Genomic DNA, 16,127 nt, shown 5'->3' with positions numbered 1-16,127 from the left:
CAAACTCAAACCCCCATTCACTGCATGATTTTTCTGCTGTTAACACTGTGTAAGCTTCCTTTGTAATAGAAATGCTTTGTGAATAAAAACCGGATCTTTTCAATGGTTTCAACAGTTGACCATTTCAGGTAATTAGTGAATAATTTATTCAATTGAACACTCAGATGGTCCACTATGGCTCTCATGATACTGCATTATTTGTGTACTATGAAATGTGTATGATTCGATTTATTTTCAGACATGCACAGTATGTAACTATCTTTCAATCAAGATCATTAATCTTTCCATAAAATCCATAGCTTGCTTTTCTGCCCCTTTGGCCAAATCATAGTGGAAAATGACAAACATATCACCCTTAACTTAAGAAGGCTGTAGTGAGATGGTCTTAGGCATTACAGGAACAAAGATCTTAGAGTATCACTTCTATTGAGCTGCACAGATTTACAGAGCTTTTGTGACGGAAATAGTTGTTGCTGAGAATAATTCATCCATGTAGTAGAAGATGGATGGTAAGGATTAGTTATAGACTGAGGGTCAGCTATGATGCCACTGGGAATTATAACTTCTAGTCTACAAAATAACACTCTGCTACAGTGTGTGTAGATTAAGCAGTGGATTGGGTGTCACAGAGTAGATGCTCTGGTGTGCAAAGTTCCCTATAGGACTGATGTTGTGGGGTAATCTTTTTATTCACTGAAAAGATGTGTCTCTGTTTGAACTCTTCTAACAAGCCACCTTCCGATTCATTTAATAAAGAGCTGAACACTAAATAAGTAGGCAGGAGAAGGTAAGAACAACTTCTGGGCAGAGAATGAACTCTGGGAAGAAGTCAGAGAGGTTAAGATTTGCCAGGAAGATGTAGAGGAAGTCGGAACTACAGTACTGAGGAGAAGAGAGGTCACAAGACAGAACATAGATTAATATAAATGAGAAGATTTGAATTATAAGGGCTAGTTGGGAACAAGCCTAAGAGAAGGTCATATATTCATACTTACTAATAAGTCTCTCTGTCATTATTCAGGATCTAGAAGTACAAAGAAAGTCCTACTGCAGACTGAGGCACCATTCTCTGAGTTACTGGGAGAATTAGTAGTTACAATTTGTCAGCTAAATGCTTTCTGGGAATATTACTCAACAGAGGCAGACTATCTTTGTGAATCTTCTTCTGGTCCAAGGACATAAAGTTAATGCATGCAATTCTATACCTCAGAATCTAATGCCCAGAAACTTTAATTAGACATTTTTTTATTGTGTGATTTTTAGAATGGAAACCTCACAGTGACTACCCAATAGTTTATAAATTAGACAAAGGTGACCTAAATAAATTGAATAATTATGAATTTAAAGTCTCAAAATGTCATTTGTCTTTTATTTAAAACTCCAACAATTGGAAATTGTTAAGTAATGTGGATGAGAGAAGAGACATTGTATGCCCTTGTGAAACTAATTATTCTGATCCAAGAGTAATTTAGTTTGCTAAATTCCCAGTGGTGTGGCAGTAGAAAGAGTTCTTACATAGTACCATTTTGTATTCTGGTAGAATTTTGAGGGATGGAGTGAATAATTCTCTTTTGTGTATTTCAAATATAGAGAATTATCAAAAATAAAGATTATAGTTTTTTCCTTCCATAATTTTCTGTCTAAATTTGTGGTCTTAGTGGTCTATGTCCCCACTACAAGGTAATTACTAAAATATTCCTAAGGACAGTTTAGAGAGATGCTGCACAAGTCTTGACCATTCTTCTTAATTTAACATTTCCTAATTTATTTCATAAGAAAAAACCCTAATAATTATTTTCCAAGTGCTTCTACTAAACTTAGTCCACCACACGACTAAATTTAGTGGAGATTTCAGGGAAAAACATAACTGATATCTAGATGTTTAAAAATATTCAAAGAAGTAATGTAAAAAAAGTAAATGCCATTTATAAAGGTAATTTCCAGAATACAATACTGTTGCTACAAGCAAGAAATCCCCTTTGTATTTCCAGAATTACCATGATTTTTAAGGAACTTTCTGGTGAAACTATATGAAGAAACATGCTTTGTCTCGAGTACTATCATGAGCCAAGCCAGTCATGTTGGAGCAGGCCTACTGAAAACAGCAGAGAGTTCCTGAGTGGCACAGAGTATGCTGCTAGTGAGAGTGGACAAAATAGCAATCTTCCTGTTTTCTCTGAAGGGATACTGATTGATACTGGCAAGAGAAAATGCCATCCTGAAGGATACTTGTTGACGCTCTGAGAGAATACCAACTCTAATCTAGAGGAGGTTTTAGTAACTAATGGTGAAGAAACTTTCCTGAAAAACCTGAAGGCACTGAGGATATTTGAAGGGCCAGAAAAGAAATTCTCTGTAGATTCTGGAGCTCAAGTAAGTGATCTGGGTATGGACAATGGTTGGAGACAAGGGTATTTTCTGCCTCTGTAAGTTCAGATTTAGAGTTTCACAACTTGATTATATGTTGGGACTTAGAAATCTGATAGGCAGTTTAGTCCTTCAAAAGAGAGGATTTGCTTTCATATTTCATTATCCTGACATGGTCCCTTGCACCCTGAGATTCAGGAACAATACCATGCCCACAGTTTACTTCCTCCTTTTCATAAACTAGCTCTCTGAGAATTATACACAATATCATATTTACTCACTTCTCCCAACTGCTCCAGGATGCAACTCACTTTCTTTCACTATCCGACTTTGTGTTCTCCTAAAAACAAAACATCAAGTACAGATGGTGCTGCCCTACACTAGACGGTGTAGTGTCACCCCATGAAAGGGCTCCCAACAGTTATAAATTGCCACCAGAAACTAGAGAAAACACTGAATTGTCACTGTTATAGACTTGACAGTTATCCAAGTTTCTACAATTCTGCTTCTGAGATTCAAGTTATACAACTAAATGGCCACTAACAGATCACAACCAATATTTTATGTTTATATTAAAGTATTTTTATGAAGAGGTTTGATGAGGTATTGTTGACATGCAATAAATTCTGCCTGCTTTTTAAGGAAAATAATTTTTAAAGTTTTAAATATATGTAGTCATGAAATTGTCACTTCATTCCGTATAACAAGTATCTATCTGTGACTCCCAAAACTCTGTTTGTTTTGGGGGCCATTCCTTCTTCTCCCTTTCTCTGTCTCTAGAGACTTACTTGTTTACTTTCAAAATTATTTGCTTTTTTAGAAACATATATTTGTGACCATAACATGTAAACCATTTTTGTCTGATTCCTTTAATTCACCCACATCCTCTAGATATCAATATCTGACATTTATAAAATGGCTCATTACTTTTTTATTGATGCATGTATTGTTAGGTTAACTATAACTTGTTTGATCATTCTACTGTCAGTCATATTTTGAATTATTTCCAGTTGTTTTTAATATATTATTATTACTATGTACAAGTATTCTTCTACTTTCATTTCTCTTATAGTTTTTTAAAATAGTATATTTAATAAACTCTATCATTGAGTTAATTGTTCTGAAAGAGTAGGTGGTATTGGAGGGAGATACCAGAATCATACTAGTCATTAAATGATTAACTTTATTATCATGTCTCTTTGATGACTGTAATCTGATTTTTCAGGTAGTATGACAATTGTTCTAATACTTTCATCACTTGTGTAAATCATATGTTGGAACAGTGTTAGAGAAAATCTATCATGTTACTTGTCAAATACATAGAAGACATACATGTATCTTTAAGTATTTTTACAATGGCTACATGAAGACCAAGTAGGCTTCACACAACAGGCTCATGTAGGAAAGCATCTAGAAGAGAAGAAAACCCATGAGATCCAGCTGATTCCTGAAATGTCTTATACATCCCAGGAAAGCTAATCCAGGCTCTATCCTGATTTTCCAAGAAATACAATGCACACATTTTCTATGGCCTGTATTTTATCTTTGTATTGGTTCTGGTCCCTCTTTTGCAGATGAAAATGCTTAAAATTTTCTAAATTACAATTGATCATTTTTCAAAAATGTCTGCATTGTTCTCTGTCATACCAAAAATCTTTTGCCTTGCCACAACTTGTACAAATTTTCTTTTTTTCATTTCACATTAATTCTTTTTATTTCTTTATTTTTATTTTATATTTTTTCTCAATATATGTTTTTATTTTTACTTAAATTAGAAACATGAATGCTTCACGTGTCAATCCCAGATGCCTCTCCCACCCCTCCTCCCTTGTCCCTCCACTAGCCCCCCCAGCACCCCCCAGTCCCCACATCATTTCCCAGGGAGGGTAAGGTCCTCCTTGGGGGATCTCCAGAGTCTGTCGGGGAGCAGGAAGGTTGAGTCAAGGTAAGAACAGAGGAGAGCAGGATGAGAGATACCATAATAAATGGAGTCATTATAGGCTTAAGTAGAGAACTGCCACTAGTGAAATCTCCAGAGATCTACAAGGATAACACCAACTGGCAAACTAAGCAATGAGGGAGAGACTACATTAATAGCCCCCTTTGATGATAAGGTTGATGACTATCTTATATGCCATCCTAGAACCGTCATCCAGTGACTGATGGAAGCAGAGACAGATACCCAGTAATAGAGTTGGGTAGTGGTGAGCAAAGGGGTCAAGACCATGCTGGTGAAGGCTACAAAGACAGCTGACTGGACAAGGGGGAGCTCTTGAACCCCAGACTGATGACTGAGAGGCCAGCAAGGGACTGATCCAGACTTTCTGAATATAGTGTCAGTGAGGAGGCCTCAGAAATCACTGGGGCCTTGGGTAGCAGATCAGTGTTTACCACGGTGTATGAATGAACATTGGGAGCCCAATCCAAATAGAGGTATGCCCTCTCAGCCTGGGGAAGGGCCTAGGTCCTGCCCTGGATGAAATGACAAATTTTCTTTTTGAATTATATAAATTCAAATTTATATAATTGAGTTATTAATGCTAAAAACTTTGCATTATTATAGTTTTGCATATGAATTCCTAATTACTTATGCACCATATTTTCAATAGATAAATTTTTGCTTGAAAATTTTAGTGCTATATATTTCTTAGGCTAATGTGCCTCTACTTCTGTATTATTCTGTTTCCTATGGAGGTCCATTACCCTTTTGCCGGTTCCATAATATTTTAATCATTGAAGCTTTGTGTGAATCTTGAGATTGATAGCACAATCTCTGTAATTCATATTTAGAGTTGTTTTGATAATAACTGGCTTTTTAAAAAGTGTTTCTTCACCATCCTATATACATTGCATACAACTTCATGTTATGTACGAAAATCTTGGTGCATGTCTTAGGCAACTTTATGGTGCTTTAATAGAGTACCATAAACTTGGTAATGGATGAGGAAAAGAAATTTCTGGAAGATGAAAAGTGCAAAATGAAAATACTATTATCTGTAGAAATTTTTTGTGATGTCATCTATTAGTATTCAGGCATCTGTACTGGCTTGTTCTTGGGATTCTAACAGGATATGCTCTCAACTGCAGTCACTAAAAGCACCACCTGTGCATATTCACTATGTTCCCTTTTAAACAGGCCTTGCCCACTTCCCATTCTTTTCTCTTTCTTTCTCTCCCTCTCTCTGTCTGTCTGTTCTCTCATGTGCACTATCTCCCTCTCTCTCCTCTTTCTCCCCCCTGTCTCCTCTTTCCTCTCTCCCACTGCTCCTGTCTCTGGAGGCTGCTCTCACTCCTTCCCTTTCTTCCCCTTTATGATCCCTTTCCCTAATAAAACCCCCTCTGCTTGAACCCTGTTGCATGGTGTCTCTCTCTTGTTCACTGTTTTTCTTAAATTACAACACTATCCATGACAGGTTAAATGGTAAGAGACAGAAAAGCAACACGGGTATGGGTTTGTCCTATTATAAAGATTTCACCCTGATCATAAACCCACTCTCATAATAATGGCATTAGTTCAGGTGTAAGAACAGAGTCTCAATGCTCTAATCGCCTGTTTAGGCTGTTTACAATCTCACTTCCTAATACTGCACCATGGCAATTAAGCACCAACCTGGAAGTGGGAGGAGAGATCCATGTCACAGCACCATTCATACTGACAGTCACATAGTATGTCAATTCAGACAGCCTCCATTCTCAGTGTCTTCTTTTCAATTTTATCTTCTTTTTGTATTTATTTGTTTGTTTTTACATGCCAACTGCTTTCCCTGCCCTTCTCTCCACCCAGTCTTTCCTCCCAACTTCACACCCACCTATACCTCCTCCTCAGTTTCTCTTCAGAACTGGGCAGGCCTCCCATGGTTATCAACCAGCCATTGCATATCAAGTTTCAGTGAGAATAGGCACCTCCTCTCCTAATAGGGCTGGAAGAGGCGACCCATTAGTAGGAAAGGGTACTAAATGTAGGCAAGAGTCAGAGACATCCCCTACTTCCACTGTTAGGAGGTCTCCAAAGAAGACCAAGTTACACGAGTTTCTGTGTTTTTTAATACTGGCTAATGCTTTAATGCAATATTGCATTGCAGAAGTTAACATGATGTTTTGCACATGGGTAACACATCTCCAATTTCTGTCTATACACTATGACTTAGTATGGCTTTGCCTATTGCCTTTATGAAGTTAATCATTTTATTTTCTGTTTATAATTTACAGAGAGATTTCACCATGAATGAGCACTGAATTCATTGAATGTTATCTCTGTTTAGCTGGTAATCTATTTCATAGCAGTTTGAATCATACTCATTGACTTTCAAATGTTAAACCAGCTTGATGACTTCTCTATTCATAATATACAGTATCATTTTAAGATATTGCTTGACTTGATTTGTTAATATTTAGTTTCTAGGTATTACACTTCTCTGTGGGATATATTACTCTACAGTGTTTATTTTCTTTTAATACAGTTAATGGTCAACTATAGCTCATGAACTGAATTGTGAAGTTTATCTACACTTCATTTTGCCTAATAGACTCTGTAGAATTAAGTTTGATTTTTTTTATTTTTCGAGACAGGGTTTCTCTGTGGCTTTGTAGGCTGTCCTGGAACTAGCTCTTGTAGACCAGGCTGTTCTCAAATTCACAGAGATCCGCCTGCCTCTGTCTCCCGAGTGCTGGGATTAAAGGAGTGTGCCACCACTACCCGGCAAGTTTGATTTTAAAATGCTTTATTGAACTCATTAAGATAATGGTCTGGGCATGAATAATTCTTCTTAGGTGACCTACTATTTTCCATAATAAGTATAGGACATTCAAGACAACTCTCTTGCTTGTGAAAACATACTATTTAACTCATGAAAGTCTTATTCTATCCTATGTTCTTGAGTTTTGTAGTTCTTTCTTACTATCTACTTAATTTTCTAAGCTTAGAATGTGATTAGATCTTTTATTTATGATAGATCTAGTTTGTGTCATCTCTTTTTTACTTGGCATGAATATAAGTTTGCCAGTTCTATTGCTCTTTAAAAAAGCCTACTGTTTTGATTTTCTATTATCAACTCCCTTGAGTTCTATTCTAAACAAACATTTTAAAACATTATTTTTATTGAAATATTTTGAAACAGAATTGTATAGATTTAAAACATTCTTTAAAATTCTGCACTGAGGTCATCTGTACTGGGGATTTTTTTGGTTGGGCGACTTTTGATGACTGCTTCTATTTTCATAGGGATTATAGGTCTATTTAAATTGCTTATCTGTTCTTGATTTAATTTTGGCAAGTGATAGCTATCCAGGAAGTTGTCCATTTCCTTTAAATTTTCGAATTTTGTGGAGTACAGGTTTTCAAAGTATGACCTGATGATTCTCTGAATTTCCTCAGAGTCCGTTGTTATGTCCTCCTTTTCATTTCTGATTTTGTTATTTTGCATGATCACACTCTGCTGTTTGGTAAGTTTGGACAAAGGTTTTTCTATCTTGTTTATTTTCTCAAAGAATCAACTCTTCTTTGCATTGATTCTTTTTATTGTTTTCCTAGTTTCTACTTTATTGATTTCAGCCCTCAATTTGATTATTTCCTGGCGTCTACTCCTCCTTTCATCTGTGCTGTTAATTCTCTAGTATAACTATTCTCCAGTTTCTTCATGTGGGCACTTAGTGCTATGAACTTCCCCCCGTAGCAGTGCTTTCAAAGTGTTCCATAGGTTTGGGTATGTTGTGTCTTCATTCTCATTGAATTCTAGGAAGTCTTTAATTTCCTTGTTTATTTCTTCTTTGGCCCAGGAATGGTGCAGTTGTGCATTATTCAATTTCCATGAGTTTGTAGGTTTTCTTCAATTTGTGTTGTTGTTGAATTCTAATTTTAAAGCATGGTGGTCTGATAAGATGCATGGAGTTATTCCAATTTTTTGAAGTTGCTGAGGTTTGATATGTTGCCAAGTAAGTGGTCGATTTTTGAGAAGGTTCCATGCGGTGGTGAGAAGAAGGTATATTCTTTTTTATGTGGATGAAAAGTTCTATAGATGTCTGTTAATCCCAGTTGGGTCATTACTTCTATTAGACCCTTTGCTTCTTTGTTGAGTTTCTGTCTGGTATTCCTGTCTAGTGGTGAGAGTGGTGTGTTGAAATCTCCCACTATAAGTGTGTGGGGATTTATATGTGATTTAAGTTTTAGTAATGTTTCTTTTGCGAATGTGGATGCCTTTGCATTTGGGGCATAGATGTTCAGGATAAACACTTCATCTTGGTGGATTTAGCCTTTGATGAGTATGTAATGACCTCCTTCATCTCTTTTGATTGATTTCATTTTAAAGTCTAATTTATTGGATATTAGGATTGTTGCTACCCCTGCTTGTTTCTTGGGTCCATTTGATTGGAAAAATTTTTCCCAACCTTTAACTCTCAGGTAATATCTGTCTTTGAGGGTGAGGTGTGTTTCTTGTATGCAGCAGAAGGATGGGTTCTGTCTTCGAATCCATTTTACTAGCCTGTGTCTTTTTATGGGTGAGTTAAGGCCATTAATGCTGAGGGATATTAATGACCATTGATTGCTCATTCTTCTTTGATTTGGAATGGTTGTTTTTGGTGGAATTATGTGTGGAATTTCACCCCTTGTTCTTTTGGCTGTTGGTAGAGAGGGATTCTCTAATGCCTATGTTTTTCTGGTTGTAGCTAACTTCCTTGGGTTGGATTTTTCCTTCCAAAACTATCTGTAGGGCTGGGTTAGTGGATTCGTATTGATTGAATCTAGTTTTGTCATGGAATATCTTGTTTTCTCCATCTATTGTGATTGAAACCTTTGCCGGGTATAGTAGTCTGGGCTGGCATCCATGGTCTCTTATTGTTGGTAGAATATCTATCCAGGACCTTTCAGAGTTTCCATAGAGAAGTCAGGTGTAATTCTGATAGGTTTGCCTTTATATGTTACTTGGCCTTTTTCCTTAGCTGCTCTTAATAATCTTAAAATGATTTAGTTTTATTTTATATGTATTCATCGATGACCTGTATGTATATGTTTACCACATACATGTAGTGTTCTTAGGAGCCTGAAGAGTGAATTAAACCCTTTGTAAATAAAGTGACAGATGATTGTTACCTACCATGTGAGTTCTGGGAACTGAACTTGGATCTTCAGCAAGAGCAACAAATGCTCTTTATTTCTAGCCCCAATTTCCGATGAAGTTATAATTGTTCTTTAAGTTCCGTGTCCTGGGGTTCATCTAAGTAATTCTCATTGTCTGTAGTGTCCTGGTAGGAAGCATGGCTGACGTTGGCAGCAGCAAGTTCCAAAGATGGAGTTGGGCTGCAGGAGGACTTAGGCCCTTGTGCACTTCTTTGAAGCATTAAAACATCATTTGTCTTATTCCTTAGCATGGATTCTGAGAAAAGTCAGTTTATGTGGAACACTACAATGTCTTCCTCTTGGGAACAGTAAGCCACTTTCTTTTATGTGGCTATATGTACATATGCATATTGTTTTTAAATTACAATTTAAAATTTTTGTCAACCAGCATATTTTGATCATATTCCTTACTTTCCCCCCATGCACCTCCTCCAAGTCTCTTGTCATACTCCTAACTACCTACCAAAACAAAACAACATGCACACAAAAAACATGGAGTGTTCCTGGGCATGGAGTCTGTCCTGGAGTTTAGATATATTCAGTGTGACTTTGTTGGAGAAATGGATTGCAAATACCTTCTTGGTTATGGGTCATGCTTTGGATCTACTTCCCTTTTTTAATGTTGGGGCTTTATCTGGTTTAATTTTTTGCAAGTCTTGTGTGTGCTCTAACTGTCTCTGTGAGTTCATGTTTGGTGTATTAGCTGTTTTTGTGTAGAAGACACTCTTTCTTTGAATTCATCCCTTTCCTTTGATTCTTTCTGTCCTTCCTCTTCCATACAGATCCCTGAGCCTTGAGGTTATGGGTACGATAAAGACATAGGAATGATTTCTCCAAATTACTTCACTTTCTCAACATTGTCTAGCTGTGTGTCTCCTTGTCAATTACAATTTGCTTCTATGAGAAGCTTCTATGATGAGAGTTGAGCAGTGTATTGACTTTTGGGTATAGCAGTATATCACTAGAAGTCATTTTATTGCTGTGTTCATGTAGCAGAATGATATTGGGTTTTCTACTAGACCCATGATATGTAAAGTATTGGAGTATTGGACTCTTGATACTTTGGCAGTGTCAGGTATGTGTTCCACTGGACTAAGATCCAATCAAATAGTGATTGGTTATTCCCATAATGTATGTGCCACTATTGTATTAGTAGCTTACAAGTGAGCCACTGTTGTAGGTCACAGAGCATGCAGTTAAGTGATATTGAAGATTACTATTATTATCTTGCAGTAACTTCTAGAACCACAAATGCTAATCAGTAGGAGTGAAGATTCTAGTTCAGCACCAGCTTAATTTCTTCATGTTTGCTTTCATAAGTTAAGTGTTGTCTTCAGTAATAGAACCTTCAGCAATAGGTAATCCATAGGCTTGGTAATAGCCTCTGATGTTTAGGGATATAGTCTATGGGATACCTTTGACCAACAACCCGTTCCTAGCATTGTGAGTTTTATTTGATAGCATAAGATGTCTGATTGGGAAATTGTCTCCCCTTTTACATTATTTTAATATATGTATATATTTTAGGAAGCTTCTACAGTAGTAGGCTACCATGGCATGTCTAAAGGCCTTTGGTGTTAGTTTCCCTTCTCCTATTCCCTTCTTTACTCTACTCTCCCAAACTACTTCCCATTTAACACCCCCACTGTCACATTTATCCATTTATAACACTGTTTTATTTCTCTTTGAAACACACTTATTTAAAGCTTAAAATCTTGCATCCACATATAAGATAAAAGATAATATTTGTCTTTCTGGATCTAGGTTACTTCATGAAAGATTGTTACTTCTAGCACCATTCGTTTATTTGAAATTTTCAATTTTGTTTTTCTTAACTGCTGAATAATAGTCCATTGTATAAAGGTAAGACTGAGAGAATCTTCCAAAATTCTCTATAATAAGATGTAGACCAGTGTTGCTATAAACTGTCTTAGTCAGTGTTCCATTGCTGTGAAGGCACCATGTCCATTGCAACTCTTATAAATGAAAGCATTTAGTTGGGGCTTGCTTACAGTTGAATAGCCTTAGTTCACTGTCATCATGCCAGAGAGAATGACAGCATTCAGGCAGACATGGTGCTGGAGAAGGAGCTGAGAGTTCTACATCTGGATATTCAGGCAGCAAGAAGTGAGAGAGCCATTGAACTTGAAATGGGCTTTTTGAAACCTCAAAGCCCACACCCAGAGACATATTTCTTCCAAAAATGCCACACCTCCTAATTCTTCAAGTAGTGCTACTCCCTTGTGATCAAGTGTTTTAACCTACGAGCTGATGGTGGTCATCATTATTAAAACCACCACATACCACTTCCTGACTTCCATAGGCTATTAGCCATATCATAATGCAAAAATCCAGTCAGTCCATTTTCAAAAATCCACAGTATGTGCAACATTCTTTTTTTGGGGAGCGGGAGTTTGAGGCAATGATTCTTTGTGGCTTTGGAGGCTTTTCTGGAACTAGCTCTTGTAAACCAGGCTGGTTTCAAACTCACAGAGATTCGCATGCCTCTGCCTCCTGAGTGCTGGGATTAAAGGCATGCTCCACCATTGCCCAACTAGTCTGTAACAATCTTTTTTTATTTTAAATAGCTTCTTTTACATGTCAATCCCGTTCCCTCTCCCTCCCCTCCTCCCGCACCCCCTCAATATCCCCCCATCCTCCCACCCTATTGCCAAATCCTTCCACATAGGGGATATCTAGAGTCTATCATTTCATTCAGGGTAGGGTCCAGGCACTTCCCTAAGAATCCAGGCAGAGAGAGCAACCTTCTTTGTGTTATGGACACACGATGTCTGTTAGTAATCGAGGGATAAACACTGATCCATTGCTCAGGACCCCATAGGTAGCCCAGGCCTCCACATTGACTCTCACATTCAGGGGGTTAGGATCGGGCCCATGCTGGCCTCCCAGCTGTCGGTCTGGGGTCCAAGAGCTCTCCCATGTTCAGATCAGCTGTCTCTGCTGGTTTTGCCAACCCATTCTTTGCCAATTTGCTCTTTGTTCCTCTCACTCTGTCGCTGGGTTCCTTGGGTTCTGTTTAGTATTTAACTGTGGGTGTTTGCCTCTGCTTCCACCAGTCACTGGATGAAGGCTCCAGGATGGTTATAGACATCAAGTTCACTATCAGGAATAGGCATTCGAGGTGGTCTCTACACTATTGCATAGCTTGCCAATTGGTGTCATCCGTTTAGATCACTAGAGGTCACAATGGTGCCTTATCTGTCTTCTAACCTGTGATTCCCTCTTCCGCCATCCTACCCCCCCCAGTCGACCTTCCTGTTCCTCCAAGTCCTACTCTCTCCTCCACTTCTCCCCCTCTCTATTTCCCAGGTCCCCCTCCGCCCCACCCCTCGTCGTGTTCCCCATCTGTTCAGAGGATCTTGCCTCATTTCTCTTCTCTTGGGTACCATGTATATCTTTTAGGTTCTTTCGTGTTTCTCGGACTCTCTGTCAGTGGAAGTGCAGACTGGCACTCTCCTGATCCATATTTAAATTCCATATATGAGTGAGTACATACCATGTTTGTCTTTTTTGACTGGGTTACCTCACTCAGGATGGTTTCTTCCAGTGCTATCCATTTACCTGCGAATTTCAAGATTCCATTGTTTTTTTTTTTTGCTGAGTAATACTCCATTATGTAAATGTACCACATTTTCTTTATCCACTGTTCAGTTGAGGGGCATCTAGGTTGCTTCCAGGTTCTGGCTATTACAAATAATGCTGCTATGAACATAGTGGAGCAGATGCCCTTGTTGTATGAATTTGCCTCCTTTGTATATATGCCTAAGAGTTGAATTGCTGGGTCTTGTGATAGATTGATTCCCATTTTCCTGAGGAATCTCCATACTGCTTTCCAAAGTGGCTGTACGAGTTGGCACTCCCACCAGCAGTGGAGGAGTGTTCCCCTCTCTCCACATCCTCTCCAGCATAAATTGTCTTTGGTGTTTTTGATTTTAGCCATTCTGACAGGAGTAAGATGGTATCTCAGAGTTGTTTTGATTTGCATTTCCCTGATGGCTAAGGATGTTGAACACTTTCTTAAGTGTCTCTTGGCCATTTTAGCCTCCTCTATTGAGAATTCTCTGTTTAATTCTGTACCCCACCTTTTGATTGGATCCTTTGGTGTTTTGGAGACTTGTTTCTTGAGTTCTTTGTAAATTTTGGAGATTAGCCCTCTGTCAGATGTGGGGTCAGTGAGTGTCTTTTCGCATTCTATGGACTGCCTTTCTGTCTTGTTGACTGTGTCCTTTGCCTTACAGAAGCTTTTTAGTTTCAGAAGGTCCCATTTGTTAATTGTCGATCTCAGTGCCTGTGCCACTGGTGTTATGTTTAGGAAGTGGTCTCCTGTACCAACTCGTTGAAGAGTATCTCCCACTTTCTCTTCTAAAAGTTTCAGTGTGGCTGCATTTATGTTGAGATCTTTGATCCATTTGGACTTAAGTTTTGTACAAGGCGATAAACATGGATCTCTCTGCAGTCTTCTGCATACCAGTACCCAGTTATGCCAGCACCATTTGTTGAAGATGCTTTCTTTTTCCATTGTACAGTTTTAGCTACTTTGTCAAAAATCAAGTGTTCATAGGTGTGTGGGTTAAAATTAGGGCTTTTGACTCGGTTCCATTGGTCTACCTGCCTATTTTTATGCCAATACCAAGCTGTTTTCAGGACTATAGCTCTATAATAGAGCTTGAAGTCAGGTATGGTGATGCCTCCTGAAGTTCCTTTATTGTATAGGGATGTTTTGGCTATCCTGGGCCTTTTGTTTTTCCATATAAAGTTGATTAATGTTCTTTCCAGGTCCTTGAAGAATTGTGATGGAATTTTGATAGGGATTGCATTGAATGTGTAGACTGCTTTTGGCAAGATTGCCATTTTTATTACGTTGATCCTACCAATCCAAGACCATGGGAAATCTTTCTATTTTCTGGTATCTTCTTAGATTTCTTTCTTTAAAGACACAAAGTTCTTGATATACAGGTCTTTAACTTCCTTGGTTAACATTATCCCCAGATATTTGATGCTGTTTTTGGCTATTGTAAAAGGTGATGTTTCTCTGATTTCTTTCTCAGTCAGTTCATCATCTGTATATAATAGGGCCACTAATTTTTTGAGTTTACCTTGTATCCTGCCACATTGCTGAAGATGTTTATCAGCTCTAGGAGCTCTAGCACCTTTATCATGAAGGGGTGCTGGATTTTGTCAAAGGCTTTTCCAGCATCTAGTGAGATGATCATGTGGTTTTTCTTTCGCAGATTGTTAATATGGTGGATTACATTGATAGATTTTCTAATGTTGAACCATTCCTGCATTCCTGGGATGAAGCCTACTTGATCATGGTGGATGATTTTTCTGATGTGTTCTTGAATCCGGTTTGTGAGTATTTTATTGAGTATTTTTGCAACGATGTTCATGAGGGAAATTGGTCTATAGTTCTCTTTCTTAGTTGTGTCTTTGTGTGGCTTGGGTATCAAGGTAATTGTAGCCTCGTAGAAAGAGTTTGGCAGTGAGCCTCCTGCTTCTATTGTGTGGAATGCTTTGAGGAGTTTTGGAATTAGCTCTTCTTTGAATTTCTGGTAGAATTCTGCACTGAAGCCATCTGGGCCTGGGCTTTTTTTGTTTGGGAGGCTTTTGATGACTGCTTCTATTTCATTAGGGGTTATAGGTCTGTTTAGATTGTTTATCTGTTCTTGATTTAGTTTTGGCAAGTGATATCTATCCAGGAAATTGTCCATTTCCTTTAAATTTTCAAATTTTGTAGAGTACAGAATTTCAAAGTATGCCCTGATGATTCTCTGGATTTCCTCAGAGTCTGTTGTTATGTCCCCTTTTTCATCCCTGATTTTGTTAATTAGCATGCTCTCCCTCTGTCTTTTGGTTAGTTTGGACAGAGGTTTATCTATTTTGTTGATTTTCTCAAAGAACCAACTCTTTGTTTCATTGATTCTTCTCAGTGTTTTTCTGGTTTCTACTTGATTGATTTCAGCCCTCAATTTGATTATTTCCTGGCGTCTGCTCCTCCTGGAGGAGTTTGCTTCTTTTTGTTCTAGAACGTTCAGCTGTGCTATTAATTCTCTAGTATGACTGTTCTCCAGTTTTTTCATGTGGGCACTTAGTGCTATAAACTTTCCTCTCAGCACTGCTTTCAAAGTGTCCCATAAGTTTGTGTATGTTGTGTCTTCATTCTCATTGATATCGAGGAAGTCTTTAAATTCTTTTTTTATTTGTTCCTTTACCCAGGGATGGTGCAATTGTGCATTGTTCAATCTCCATGGGTTTGTAGGGTTTCTGCGATTTGTGTTATTGTTGAATTCTAATGTTAATGCATGGTGGTCTGATAAGATGCAGGGGGTTATTCCAATTTTTTTGTATCTGTGGAGATTTGCTATGTTTCCTATTATGTGGTCAATTTTAGAGAAGGTTCCATGTGGTGCCGAGAAGAAGGTATATCGCTTTGTATTTGGGTGGAATGTTTTATAGATGTCGGTTAAACCCAGTTGGGTCATAACTTCTATTAGTTCTTTTGTTTCTTTGTTAAGTTTCTGTCTGGAGGTCCTGTCTAGCAGTGAGAGCATAGTGTTGAAGTCTCCTACTATTAGTGTGTGAGATTTTATGTGCATTTTGAGCTTTAGTAATGTTTCTTTCACAA

At 38.0% G+C, this 16,127-nt stretch overlaps 1 protein-coding gene across 1 annotated transcript in view; it reads left to right on the top strand.

Annotated features, from left to right (window-relative positions):
* Positions 1-2,152: 2,152 nt before the first annotated feature.
* LOC110341243 (selection and upkeep of intraepithelial T-cells protein 8) overlaps positions 2,153-16,127 on the top strand; it is a 37,814-nt gene continuing 23,839 nt past the window's right edge. Inside the window, exon 1 of the mRNA XM_040757432.1 lies at positions 2,153-2,373. The gene's annotated coding sequence lies outside the window, so the exon portion shown is untranslated. The remainder of the gene's footprint in view (positions 2,374-16,127) is intronic.

The sequence above is a fragment of the Mesocricetus auratus genome, unplaced genomic scaffold (assembly GCF_017639785.1).
Source record: "Mesocricetus auratus isolate SY011 unplaced genomic scaffold, BCM_Maur_2.0 Super-Scaffold_100014, whole genome shotgun sequence".
Lineage (NCBI taxonomy): Eukaryota > Metazoa > Chordata > Mammalia > Rodentia > Cricetidae > Mesocricetus > Mesocricetus auratus.
This window is presented reverse-complemented; position numbering and strand designations above follow the sequence as displayed.